The sequence below is a fragment of the Dendrobates tinctorius genome, unplaced genomic scaffold (genome assembly GCF_039654945.1).
Source record: "Dendrobates tinctorius isolate UK_male_01 unplaced genomic scaffold, ASM3965494v1 ptg000158l, whole genome shotgun sequence".
In the NCBI taxonomy this organism is placed as follows: domain Eukaryota; kingdom Metazoa; phylum Chordata; class Amphibia; order Anura; family Dendrobatidae; genus Dendrobates; species Dendrobates tinctorius.
Genome location: NW_027361825.1, coordinates 29,820,675 through 29,835,063, shown reverse-complemented (window position 1 = coordinate 29,835,063; position 14,389 = coordinate 29,820,675). Strand labels below are relative to the sequence as shown.

Genomic DNA, 14,389 nt, shown 5'->3' with positions numbered 1-14,389 from the left:
ATTCTGCGCCTCTCATCCATTGCACCTACACTGCCCTGGGACTACAGCTCCACCTGTGGGGAGCTATACCATCTCTGCTGCACCACACCCTCAGTCCCGGCGGATCTGTATGCAGCGTTGGCTTACCATCTTACTTGCCGAACACCACGGGTGGCGTCACGAACTATTCATATAAACTTTAACACCATTAACATCTCCGCCATTGATATTGGGAGCCCAGAGCCACGGACCGGGTCCCCACTGCTGTGACACATTCCTGCCTTGACACTGGCCCGGTACCGAGTACCCCGCTGCCCTGGGTGTGCGAGGGCGACCCACTGGACACGTGAGTGATTTCCAAAAAATTGTACCTCCATCACTTGGGCTATGTTCCCATGTAGAGTTTTTGATGCGTTTTTCAACTGTAGCATTGCTTTCAACCAATACAAAAACATTCACAGGGAAATGTCATTTTAACATTTAATAACCTTTGCTGGCCATGTGGTGTGTGACACATCATCAGATACATCCTGTCTCATTTATGAAGGAGTGACTCTGAAAGTCACAAAGTCTATATTTATAGGGGCAGTAGGCGGCAATAATATTCTTAAAGGGCCATCAGCCGGCTATGCTTTGTTGTTCCCATTATTAAACAGTGGGTCTCCTATACTGTTATTGCCTATGCAGTGAGTGGCTGAGCTGCCAAAAATTAGGACGCACCCTAATATCCCTTTGACAAGACCTATAGGAGGGCCTCATGAAAAAATGTTCCCATTATAAGAAAGTGGGTCTCCTATAGTGTTTGCCTATGTATTGAATGCAAGGCTTGACTTGCCCCAAATTTACACGCACCCCAATAACCCTTTGAACTGAAATACTGGATGGCCACATGAAACCAAAGTTCCCATTATTATTTACTTGATACTGCCACAATGTTTGCCTATGCATTGAATGCAAGGCCTGCCTTGCCACAAAGTTACATGCATCCCAATAACCCTTTGAACTGACGTACTGGATAGCCACATGAAACCAAAGTTCCCAATATTCTTATTTTTTTTTACTCTCATACAGTTTGCCCATGAAGTGAATGCAAGGCCTGCCCTGCCACAAACTTACACGCACCCCAATAACTCTTGGAACAGACATCCTGGATAGCCACATGAAACCATAGTTCCCATTATTAGAAATTTTGTACAGCCACACTGCTTGCCTATGCATTGAATGCAAGGCCCACCTGGCCACAAAGTTACACGCACCCCAATAACCCTTTGAACCGACGTACTGAATATGTGGCCTGTATTTTTATTTTTTACAGCAAAAGAGTGTCAAGAACTAGGGTAACACACAGCAAAAACAATTGAATGGAGGTCTCAAATGCCACAATTTGTAGCCCACAGATAGATGAGGCGTGTGACCGAGATACCACACTGTAAAATATGTGGCCTGTATTTTTTTTTACAGTAAAATAGTGTCACTAACTAGAGAAGCACAAAGCAAAAACAGTTGAATGGAGGCCTGAAATGTCATAATTTTTAGCCCACAGATAGATGAGGCATGTGACGGAGATACCACAATGTAAAATGTGTGGCCTGTATTTTTTTTTACAGCAAGATAGTGTCACTAACTAGGCTAGCAAACAGCAAAAACAGTTCACTGTAGGCCTGAAATGCCACAATTTTTAGCCCACAGATAGCTGAGTCGTGTGACGGAGATACTGCACTGTAAAATATGTTGCCTGTATTTTTTTTACAGCAAAATAGTGTCACTAACTATGGTAGCAAAAGAGGGTAGCAAAATTTTACGTTTTGCCGCACACGTCAAATCGCCATATGCAGACGCATCCGCATACAACGCATGTCCCTGCATACCCAATATTAAAGATAGGTACGCAGGATGCATACAGAAGTAGGCGGAGCATAGGCAGAGCTTCATGGAGGAAGAAAGCAGGAAGTAGGCAGCCATCCACAGCACTCCTGAATGCAAATCTAAAACCAGCCTTGATAAACAAGGTAACGGCAGTTCTGTTGTACATTTATTGTGTCAGAGGTTTCTCTAACTGTAAATGCTGCTTGAAAGTCAGTAGCACCAACAACAGCTGGTGCGGTGCTTGTTCAAGAAGGTCCTGCTGGTAACAGTGGTCTGTCTTCTGGCGGCAATGGTCGGTGTCCGGTACCTTCCACTGGGCCCCTAGTCCATAAGTGGCTGCGGCCAACACAGGCAAGGCCGTAATACTGCCAGGGTCCTGGTCGAATGGTGTGGCAACATCCAGCAACATGGACAGCAACAGCAACGCATGCAGTACTCACTAGCCCAGAACATACAACACCTTGCTCCGTGGTGACCAATGGGCACACTGCACGTCTCTCCTCACAGTCTCTGTCAGCGGTGGCGGGGACGCTTGAGCGCGGGTCTGTGCTATATTGGTGCTCAAGGGCCAGAGCACTCACTGACACCTGCTGTGAGCTGTCAGTTCCCACCAAGTCTCTCTCTAGGCCACCGGGTTTGTCTGCTGCAGTCCGTTGCTGTGCCGGTGGTTCGGGTGCAGAGCGCGCTGCCTGTCCTGCTGTTTGCACACTGACGGCGGGGGCCTCTTTGCAGCTTTGTGAGCTTTCCACCTCAGCTTCTGGCCGGGTTCCCTCTCTAAACACACCCCCTCTTCCTGGGTCATGGTGTTTGTCTGGTCCCCTATTTCTTCCCCCAGGAAACAAGGGATACAGCCTCAACAGTTCCGGACTCGGCTCCGCACAGGTACCCGCAGCCCGATCTTCCACCTTACAATGCAACAAGTTTTTCACACCTGGAATTGGGAATCCTCTGCCATTCTTTCTTGCAGTTCCATCAGGTTGGATGGAGAAGGTTGGTGGACAGCCATTTTCAGGTCTCTCCAGAGATGCTCAATTGGATTTAGATCAGGGCTCTGGCTGGGCCAGTCAAGAATGGTCACAGAGTTTTTCTGAAGCCAGTGCTTTGTTACTTTAGCTGTGTGCTTAGGGTCATTATCTTGTTGAAAGGTCCAGAGCACTCTGGAAAAGGTTTTCATCCAGGATATCTCTGTACTTGGCTGCATTCATGTTTTCTTCAATGACAACCAGATGTCCTGTCCCTGCAGCTGAAAGACACGCCCATAGCTTGATGCTGCCACCACCATGTTTCACTGTTGGGATTGTATGGGGCAGGTGATGATCAGTGTCTGGTTTTCTCCTCACATACTGCTTATAATTATCTTGAAAAAGGTCTATATTTGTCTCATCAGACCAGAGAATCTTATTTTTCATAGTCTGGGAGTCCTTCATATGTTTTTCAGCAAACTCTATTTGGGCTTTCATATGTCTGGCACTGAGGAGAGGTTTCCGTCTAGCCATTCTGCCATAAAGGCCCAACTGCTGGAGGACTGCAGTGATAGTTGACTTTGTGGAACTTTCTCACACCTCCCTACTGCATCTCTAGAGCTCAGGGAGCTCAGCCACAGTGATCTTGGGGTTCTTCTTTACCTCTCTCACCAAGGCTCTTCTCCCACGATTGTTCAGTTTGGCTGGAAGGCCAGGTCTAGGAAGACTTTTGGTAGTCCCAAACTTCTTCCATTTAAGAATTATGGAGGCCTGTGCTCTTAGGAACCTTGAGTACTGCAAAAATTCTGTTGTAACCTTGGCCTGATCTGTGCCTTGCCACAATTCTGTCTCTGAGCTCCTTGGCCAGTTCCTTTGACCTCATCATTCACATTTGGTCTGACATGCACTGTGAGTTGTGAGGTCTTACATAGACAGGTGTGTGCCTTTCCAAATCAAGTGATATCAGTTTAATTAAATACAGCTGGACTCCAATGAAGGAGTAGAACCATCTCAAAGAGGATCACAAGGAAATTGACAGAATGTGACTTAAATATGAGTGTCTGAGAAAAGAGTCTGAATACGTATGACCAAGTATTATTTCAGTTTTTCCTTTTTATTAAATTTGCAAAAATTTCTACATTTCTGGTTTCTTTTCAGTCAAGATGGGATGCAGAGTGTACATCAATGTGAAAAAAATGAACTTTTTTGAATTTACCAAATGGCTGCAATGAAACAAAGAATGAAAAATTTAAAGGGGTCTGAATACTTTCCATACCCACTGTATGTTGCATTTCGGATTGTGCAATGGACCAGCTGCGTGACAGCACTTTGAGCACCTCAGATGCCTGTCTGAATGCGACCAACTTCCAATATCTTAGTTACCTGTCTGCCTGTGGTTTCCAGTACCTCTATATGCCTGCGGCTTCCAGTACTTCAGCTATCTGTGTCCTGCATGCCTCAAACGTCTGCTGCACCAATGCCCATGGTCTGTGTGTCTACCCGGACCTTGGACTTGGAGGATCCACCTCACCAGGTGATCCTAATCTTTTCTTCCTCTTACAAGATAAAAACATTTGTTTTATTTTTGATTCTATATTTTACTATATACTAGGACCAATATTGTTTTGTATTTTTCAGGCAAAGGAAGGCCTCTTCTCTCTTTTTACCTGGTTAGCTTGGGTATTTTTTGCATTTTTTACTTTAGTTAAAATAATTCAAAACAATTCGAATTCACAACAAACTTCACAAAAAAATAGATTCTCCAGAATATGTTTTTGTAGTGATAAGATTAACTTGAATCCAGCAAAATGGTGATCAGCTGATGCTTTGGGCACAGAAGAGGGGAGTGGGCGGAGGAACAGTGTGGGAATCTGTGGTTACAAGACCAATGAAGGGTCCCACAAACAGCAGTACTAGTACGGCGCACCGATCGCATAGCCTCACACTGAGCGCCACGGTGATTGAGTGCTGGTGTTAGCTGTATATGACAGCTGACACCCCGCAGCAATGCCCACAATCGGTGCTACCACCAGTCACGGGCATTTAACCCCTCTGATGCCGCTGTCAGTAGTGACAGTGACATAGAGAGGCATCACGCAGGGAGGGGATCCCTGTGCACTTCCATCAGGACAACGCAAAGCAATCGCCTTGTCCTGATGGTCTCTATGGAGATCCCCCGGCTGCAAGATGGCCGTGGGGTTCTTCAGGGAAGGTGGCGTGTCAGTACCTGCTTAGAGCAGGACCCGAGACACCTCCTTCTCTGCAGTGCAGATGCATTGTAGAACATCAGATCAGCGATTTTTGTAAATAAAAAAATAAACAATAAAAGTACACATATTTGATATCGCCGCATCCATAACAATCCGCTCTATAAAACTGTCAAAACTACTTAATCCCTTCAGTGAACACCATAAAAAATAAACAAAAATTGAGGCAAACAGCAATGCTTTATCATCGTACCGAACAAAAAGTGCAATAAAACGTGATCAAACAGACGAATGTAACTAAAAATGGGTCAGCTGAAAATGCCATCTTGACCCACAAAAAATAAGCCATCACACAGCTCTATCAGCAGAAAAATAAAAAAGTTATATCTCTCAGAATAAAGCGATGCAAATATATTTATTTTGTCTATAAAATAGTTTTTATTGTGTAAAAGCACCAAAACATAAAAAATGATATAAATTGGGTATCGTTGTAATAGTACTGACCCAAAGAATAAAGCTGTGTTACCAATGTTAACACACACAGAATGGTATAACAAAAAAAACCCAAAGAGCAATTCCTGAATTGCTGGTTTTTTGTTCCTTCTGTCTCCCAAAAATCAGAATAGAAAGCAATCAAAAAAAGTCATGTACCCAAAAATAGTACCAATAAAAACGTCAGCTCATCCCGCAAAAAACAAGCCATAACATGACTCTGTCGGCCAAAATATGGAAAAATTATAGCTCTCAAAATATGGTGATGCAAAAAAAATTGTTTTTTAGTGTGATAGCAGCCAAACATACAAACCTGATGAAAATCTGGTATTGCTGTAATCGCACCGACCCAAAGAATAAGGTCGCCTAATCAATTATACAGCACGAGGAACGGCATAAAAAATAAATACAACCAATTCTTCACATGCTGTTTATTTTTTCATTCTGCTTCCCAAAGATAGCAGTAAGGCTCGGTGCACATTTATCCTGTGTTCTGCACTGAGCTCTTTCACCGGGGTTTCTGTGTAAATCTCTGAAATATGTGATTCAGACAGAACCCCCGGCAGAAGATTCCCTATAATGAAGTAGATGGAGGCACTGTGGGTGCCATAGGACCTGTGATCCAGTGGTGGCCATCATTTTAGGATTACCTAAAAGTGCCATCAGCCAGATAGGCCAGATGGAGGCCAGAGTAGCTCTGCTGCCTCGTTATAGTGAATGGATCCATTGAGGATTTCATCTGTCACATCTCTCAGAGATTTAGATGAAAACCTCAATGTAAGTTCTCAGTGTAGAGCGCCAGAGAAATGTGATCATAAATGCTATGTAAAATGTTACCAAAAAATCTTCAACTCAATCCACAAAAAAGCAAGCCCTTACACAGGTCCATCATCTGTTAACGGAAATATAGGGGGCTTCCACATTAGTGGAAGCACAATGATTCTGGAAAAGCGAAATGGCTCCTGGCCCCCAAAAGAAATTCAGCAAATTCTCCACTCCCAAATCCAAATGCCCCTCTGCCTTCTGAGCTCCAGTGTGCCTAAACCACATTTAGTGTCCACATGTTTGGCACTTCTGTAATGCTGAGAGTCTGCTTAATTTATAGGTGCGTGTCTCCAGAAACATGAGATGGGCATAATGTACTGGTCACAACAGCGACAGTTTACAATTTTCACTCAGCAACATCCACAGCTGCCTGTTTCTGGAAAACACCCATGGAGTCAAAATCGTCACTACATCTGTAGATAAATTCCCAAAGGATTATAATTTCCAAAATGTTGTCACTTGAGGGGGGATTCTGCTTTTCTTGCACTTAGGGGTTCATTATATGGAATCCGCAAACTATTCGAGGAAAATCTGCGCTACAGGTGGCAAATAGCATTCTGTCCCTCCCGAGACGCTCCATATGGCTAAGTACTACTGCACAGCCACATATGGGGTATTGCCACATTCAGTAGAAATTGTGTGACAGATTTTGGTGCCATTTTTCCTATTTCCCAGTGTGAAAATGTAAAACTTGGGGTTAACACACAATTGTGGTGGTAAAAATATAAAAAAAAAATATCTTTACTGCCCAAGGGTATAAAAGTCTTTGACACAACTGTGGTGTCAATGTAATCACTGAACCACTAGATAAATTCATTGAGAGGTTTATTTTGTAATCTTGGGTCACATTTGGGGGGCTCTGCTGTGTTGGCACCTCAGGGGCTCTACCAATGTAATATGGCACCCTCAAACAAATGCAGCAAAACTGCACTGTAACATGGCATTTCTTCCCTTCTGAGCTTTGCACAGTGCCTCAAAATTAGTTTTTAACAATATATTGGCTATCTGTGAACTCAGGAGAAATTGCAAAACAAATTTTGGGGTCCATTTTCTCTTGTTACCCTTTTGAAAATACAAAATTTGAAGCTAAAAAAGATTTTTGCGGGAAATGTGTGATTTTTTTATTTTCATGGCTTAACGTTATAAACTTCTGTGAAGCACCTGTGGGTTCAAGGTACTCAAAACACATCTAGATAAGTTCTTTAAGGGGTCTATTTTCCAAAATGGTGTCACTTGTGGGGGTTTTCTACTGTTTAGGCACATCACGGCTTCTCCAAATGTGACATGGCATTCGCTAATTATTCCAGCAAATTTTACATTCAAGTCAAATGTGCTACTTCCCTTCCGAGCCCTGCCGTGCCCCCAAACAGTAGATTTTCCCCACATATGGGATATCAAAAATTCTCAGAAGAAATTGAACAACAAATCGTATTGTCCATTTTCTACTGTTACCTTTGCAAAAGTAATAATAAAAAGTAGCTCTAAAGGAAAATTTTTGTGAAAGAAAAGTAAATGTTTATTTTTTCCTTCCACATTTAAAAAAAATCATGTGAAGCACCTGAAGGGTTAATAAGCTTCTTGAATATGGTTTTGAGTACCTTGAGGGGTGCAGTTTTTAGAAAGGTGTCACTTTTGGGTATTTTCTGTCATATAGTCGCCTCAAAGTGACTTCAAATGTGAGGTGGTCCCAAAAAAAATGGTTTTGCAAATTTTGTTGTAAAAATCTTATAACTTCCTAAAAAAATATATATATATATATATATATATATATATATATATATTTAAAAAATTGTGCTTATGTAAAGTAGACATGTGGGAAATGTTATTTATTAACTATTTTGTGTGCTATGACTTTCTGATTTAAGGGCATAAAAATTAAAATTTTGAAACTTGCAAAATTTTCAAAATTTGCCCAATTTTCCATCTCTTTCACAAATAAATTATATCAAGTTATATCAATGAAATTTTACCGCTATCATGAAGTACAATAGGTCATGAGAAAACAATCTCAGAATCATCAGGATCCATGAAAGTGTTCCAGAGTTATTATCTCATAAAGTGACAGTGGTTAGAATTGTAAAAATTCGCCCGGTCAGGAAGGTGAAACAGGTTTCGGAACGAAGGGGATAAGCGTCTTTTACAAATAAAATTTCCTAGCCAAAATTGGCTGAATTCAAATTTTGGCAGATTCACTCATCTCTTTTTTTTTCATTTTTGAGGGAAGACGAGATTAGCAAAAAGCAGAATAATTACCATAGATTTTAATCTTGTGGATAATTGGGTTGTCAACAATATCAAATATCTATATTTTTATATGGCTTACATTTTTAAGTAACAGGTGAGAATCAAAGGGGTTGCTTTCAATTTTTACCCTCTGTGTTTTTTTCTAAATCTTTTTATTAGTGATAAGTGGATCATTTGAACATCAAATTTGCCGGATATTCCAGATAAATTCAATTACTAGCAAAGTTATTCACTGCACACTAGATTTTCCTTTTTATGCTTTGGAGTCACTCCAGACCCCAGATCAAAAATAAACATAAGATACAAAAATAAAAAAAAACCTAATACTCACCTAACCACCAACCCACTGCTCGCCATCCAGTCTTTATGGCCTCTTCTTTCAGACGTTGCACACCTGATCTGCCTGCTCTTCTCCACCGGCTGGGACTTCCATCCTGAGTGCGCGTAATAAGTTTGCGACGTTGTGCATCTGAGCAAAAAATTTTTGTTACTATTTGGATCAGACTGTTTGAAGCACATTTCCATGTCATAGCAAACTTTTTAGTGGGTCACTGACCTTAAAGGTGCAGCACCGTGTGGCAACTAAAGCAAAAGTCATAGCGCATCAGAAGGGGCAATGACCTTCATGCCCCACAGCACCCATGTTGCCAGGTGAAGGAGGAGGAAGAACACATTACGCATGTCCGAATTGACAACCGGTGTGGTGCGTACATAGTAAAGAGAAGTGATGAGGCATGGAGCGAATGCATTACTAGGGCAATTTGAAAGGTTGCAAGCTCAGCAATCTGTATTAGATTGGTCCTTGCACATAGGCTGCCACAGTTTTTGGCAGTGCGAGTTCTGTTTGCACAGGATGATTCACTGCCGATATTTTTTAGACTGCACAAAAGATCATTTCACCTGATGGACAAGCATTTTATCGAGGTGATCAGCTGCTTGTTTATACGGCAAGGTTATTATCTTACAGTGTAAAAGCCCTTTACAATTTTAGGCTACATTCACACATTCAGAATTTTGTCAGTATTTTACATCAGTATTTGTAAGTCAGAACCATCAGAGGAAAAGTAGAATAGAAACACGTCACCACTTCTGCAATCAATTGTCACCCACTAATAGTTTTTGCTTACAAATGCTGATGTAAACTACTGAACGTGTGAACGTGGCCTTAGAGTGATCTCCACAGGTCAACATCCTCTGGCTCTACCTCTTTTCAAGCAAAGTTTCAATTTTTGACAAATTCAGGAGGATAAGTTCATCTACTTTTATTATAAAAAAAAATACAATTTTAACAAATTTAAAAAAAAGATTGCAAATAAATGCTATTACATAAATTATGAGTTAATTAAATATATAATATAATAAATATGGGAAGAATAAATATTGAGGTATAATGTGACTTCTTGAATTTGAGATCCAATGTTGAGGCTTTATTGCAGGTGACTGTAGATCAGTTTCCAAACAGCCTCTCATTGAGACCATCATACGTTGTCCTCATCACTTCTTCAGAATGAGCATCAATCATGAGAAAAAGGAAATGGAATTATTGCTGATTTTCACGGGTAATTTTCCACCACTTGAAGAGTGCCCTCTTGGTTTTTGGATTTTCTATAAAACTTTTTGGTCGTTACTTCTCATGAGCCCAACACCCAACATCTTCCATCATTAAAGGGATAAGACTGAGTAGCACGGCTTCATTGAGACATTGTGAAGCTTCCTATAAAATAATACATAAAATTATTATTATTCCTGATGTTGATTCAGCATTTTTTACAAATTATCCTTGACTCCATGCTATTGTCTTCTTTCTTCCTTTTGTAATTTCATCCTCTGTAGTCAAGAGAAGACACTCATCTACTAAACATGTGCAGGGTCATTAATCTTCTCCATCATAGAGAACAGGATGCTATTAGTCGATGTTTTATCTGTGGTTAAGTGTGGGAAACTTACCTCTTCAACAAAGTGCTAGAGATGGTGCAGCCATGGCTTCAGCTCTTCAGAAGGTGTTTTACTGTATCCAGGTGATTCTCTCTGGATGTGAAAAATCCAAGATACAATAAGTTATGGGTCAATATTTCCAATATCAGCACCAAACATCAAAGCATGAACCTTGCAAATAGTAAACATGAGGACCATGTGAACTTACACAGATCAGAAGATCATCTCTGAGTTTGAGGAACATCATAAGTGACTGCGATGCCAGGTTAAGAGCAGAAGATGTGGACAAATTTTCCAGAACTTTTGTAGTTATTGTAACTCGCTCCAAGGTCAGAATCAAACGGTCACCAGGATGTAGAATGAAATAAGATAAAAGAGGTAGTTGAGTCTCAATAAATAAGCATGTGAGGAGGGAAGGTAGGCTTTATTTTAGGGAAACATTTTGTAAAATATTTTACACCAATATAAGAAAGTGTCAGAATTTTCTTACCGTTAGGTCACATACAGATGGCTTGTGTCTCATCATCCTTCGGTAGCATTTGATTGCACTGGTTGACATGGACTTCTCCTATGGGCACGTATAAAGAACAGGATTTATTGTAGATGCACATGCCATATTGCATATTATACATGACTTCACCCAGGATATAGTGGGATTATTGATGTTTATTATCGAGAACAACTAAAACCTCAGGAATGAACCACAGATGTATCAACTCATCATTTACCCAACAAAGTTCTAATTTCTCAGTTTGACCTACAATTCCAGCACTCTGACAACCATCATATAAAAAGTAATGGAAAAGGTGAGATAAATGTTCATTTAGGATAAAAGGTGGCTGTTCACTTTTGACAAAACATTTAAAAACGTGAATCAGGTATTAGAATATCCAGCCTCCTTTCAGTATAACACAAACTTCCTCCTTACATTTTCGTTCTGCAGTTTTCTGATGACCCTTTTGTCAGCAGAAGATACTGATTGATATTTGGACATTGGACAGCGTCTTCTGTTGTGAGTTCATTTTCCCCTTCGTCACTGAGGTCTGGTGAACTCCCTATTCTGGTAAAGGAAGGTAATGAGCCTGATTATCAGGCACCTGAGCCTAATGAGGATGACTGGCTGAGTGGAGTCACTGACTGGATATAAGGCTGCCAACGCCCTTCTGCCCTGCGGGTGATTTCTCTGTGGACTTCTAGGATACCAGTCTGATTCCTGCTTCCCTAAAGCTAAGTTTTCTGCTTTGCTTGTTTGCATTTATGTTTTGTTTTTGTTTTCCTTGCTTTTCTGGATTCTGCCATTCCCTGCTGGGATGAGCTGAATCTCCTTTTGCTGGTTGCTCTGTCTTCAGAATATTACTGAGTACTGACATAGCTTTTTTGAAGCCTAGCGTCTTCAGGGCCTTTTTCACTGTCAGTCTGTTGGCTCTTATTTTCATAGGGTTTTTCACGGATTGCAGACAGCAGCCTTCCTGTCCTTTCCTATCTAGGTAGTTTGGGCCCCGTCTTTGCTCAGTCTATCTTTCTGTCTGTGTTAGTGTTTTCATCTTGCTTCACCGTCATTATATGTTGGGGGCTGCCTATTGCTTTGGGGTCTGCTCTGGGGCAGTTTAGATTTCCCCTTTCTTTCTTTAGGCCTATTTAATTCTCCGGCTGTGATCGAGGGGTCTAGGGCATCGTAGGAACCCCCCACGGCTACTGTTAGTTGTTGTGATAGGATCAGGGGTCTGCAATCCGATAGCTGCCAACCTCTCTGGTTTTCTGGACTTAGCTAGCATTTCTGTTTTTGCCTCCTACGGTGACTCAATCATAACAGTCTTCGGTGTGGATGTCCAGTCACTGCCACAAGCACAAGACTAAAGACCACCAATTTGATGTCCATGGATTAAGTATTGGTGCTGATCTGGAGACTTTTTTCTCTTCTTATGAACCTGTGTATAAAATATTAATAGATAGAACTTAATTATTGTACATAGATCCATCATGTAAACGTCCAGAGTGATGATATTTTTTATAAGACCCAGTAGAAGATGCTCACCTGCTTTGTGTCTCACTGCTGCTTTAAGCTCTTTCTTATTTCTTTCCATATTTCTCCTTTTATGTTTAATTCTGCAGGAGAGTAATTTCTTAATTTTCAGGATGTGGAGAAAACTTCTCACTATCATCAGAATTCAAGTTGTGGAGATAAGTGACAGCACCCATTGGAAATTCTTACAACTTTCTGTTTCCTTAGTATGTAGGTAGGAATGTAAAGTCAGGTAACTGGAAGGAGACTCCTCCACTACTACAGGTGACAGGAGGAATCCCTGCTGTATACAGAGATACTACATTTAACAAGATGGAAGTAGTTACTGAGCGATGGGAGGATGTATGATATATACAGTCATTTAATCTGTATTCCATTGTTAAATGTTATATCTCTGTATATAGCAGGGATTTCTCCTGTCCCGTGTAGTAGTGGAGGAGTCTCCTCCCAGTTCCGTGACGTTACCTTCCTACCTTTACACTAAGGAAACTGAAAGTTGTACGTATTTCCTTTCAGATGTTGTCACTTAAATTCTGATCATAGAGAAAAATCTTTTCCACATTCTGAAAATGAAGCAATGTCTCTCCTGGAGAATGAAATATAAAAGGAGAAACATGGGAAGATATGAGCCAGAGCTGAGAGAAGAGAAGAGACTTAAGACAATTGAACAGATAAGCATCTTGAACAGATAAGCATCTACTCGGTGTATACACAAAATATCAAAGCCTGGACATTTGTATGATAGATTCATGTACAATAATCATAGTCTATGAATTATTATAGTATACACAGATTCATTGGAAGAAAAGAAAGTCTCCAGATCAGCACCAATACTACTGCCATGGACATCAGACAGGTGCTCTTCAGTATTGTACTTGTGGCAGTGACCGGACAACCACACCAGAGATGCTGCCCAATGTCAAGATATCAATCCCTATCTTCAACTGACATCAGGTTGATCAGATAACTGAAGAATGAACATATAAGGAGAGAGATAGTGATGAGCGAGTATACTCATTGCTTGTTTTTTTCCGAGCATGCTCGGGTGTCCTCCGAGTATTTTGGAGTGCTCGGAGATTTAGTTTTCGTCATCTTATTTTCATGATTTGTGACTTGTAGACAGGCTGAATACATGTGGGAATTCCCTAACCAACAGGCATTCCACACATGTATTCAAGCTGTCTAGCAGTCGCAAATCATGTAGATAAGACGACGCAAACTAAATCTCTGAGCACGCCAAAATACTCGGAGGACACCCGAGCATGCTCGGGAATACCCGAGAAACGAGTATACTCGCTCATCACTAGAGAGAAATTGTCTTTTAATGAGAATAGTTTTATTTATATTTAAATTCAAAAGTCAGAATCCAATTAAAATCTGTAAAAAAAATTGATCTCTTTTCCATTGTGTAAAAAATAAAAGGTTGATCTATTGATCTAGCACATAAGTTAAAGATCTGTAATTCCTGACTTGAGTCACTTTTTATAGACTTTAATAAACACATTTTACAAGAAGACATTCTGGATGTAAATGTTCATTATGTAATGTAAAGCTTCATCAAATCCTGCTCTATCTGTCCATAGGAGAAGAACATGTCCACCAGTGTAGTCAAAGTCTACAGAAGAATAATGAGACACAGACCATCTGTGTGTGACCTAATTCTAAGTACATATCTGATGCTCACTTTTATTATTGATCACATTCCTATAAAGTGGTTGTCTTAAATCAATCCCCTTTTCCAAATACTCAAGACAATTATTTTTTTTTAACTTCAAACTTTCTACAGTCCAGAGGTTGTCTGATTCTGACATTGGAGCAAGTTACAATAACTATGAAGTTCTGTTCACATCTGCCAT

General features: G+C 40.7%; 1 pseudogene; it reads right to left on the bottom strand.

Annotated features, from left to right (window-relative positions):
* Positions 1-10,199: 10,199 nt before the first annotated feature.
* Positions 10,200-11,504, bottom strand: LOC141051702 (interferon lambda-3-like; annotated as a pseudogene).
* Between the last annotated feature and the right edge of the window lie 2,885 nt (positions 11,505-14,389).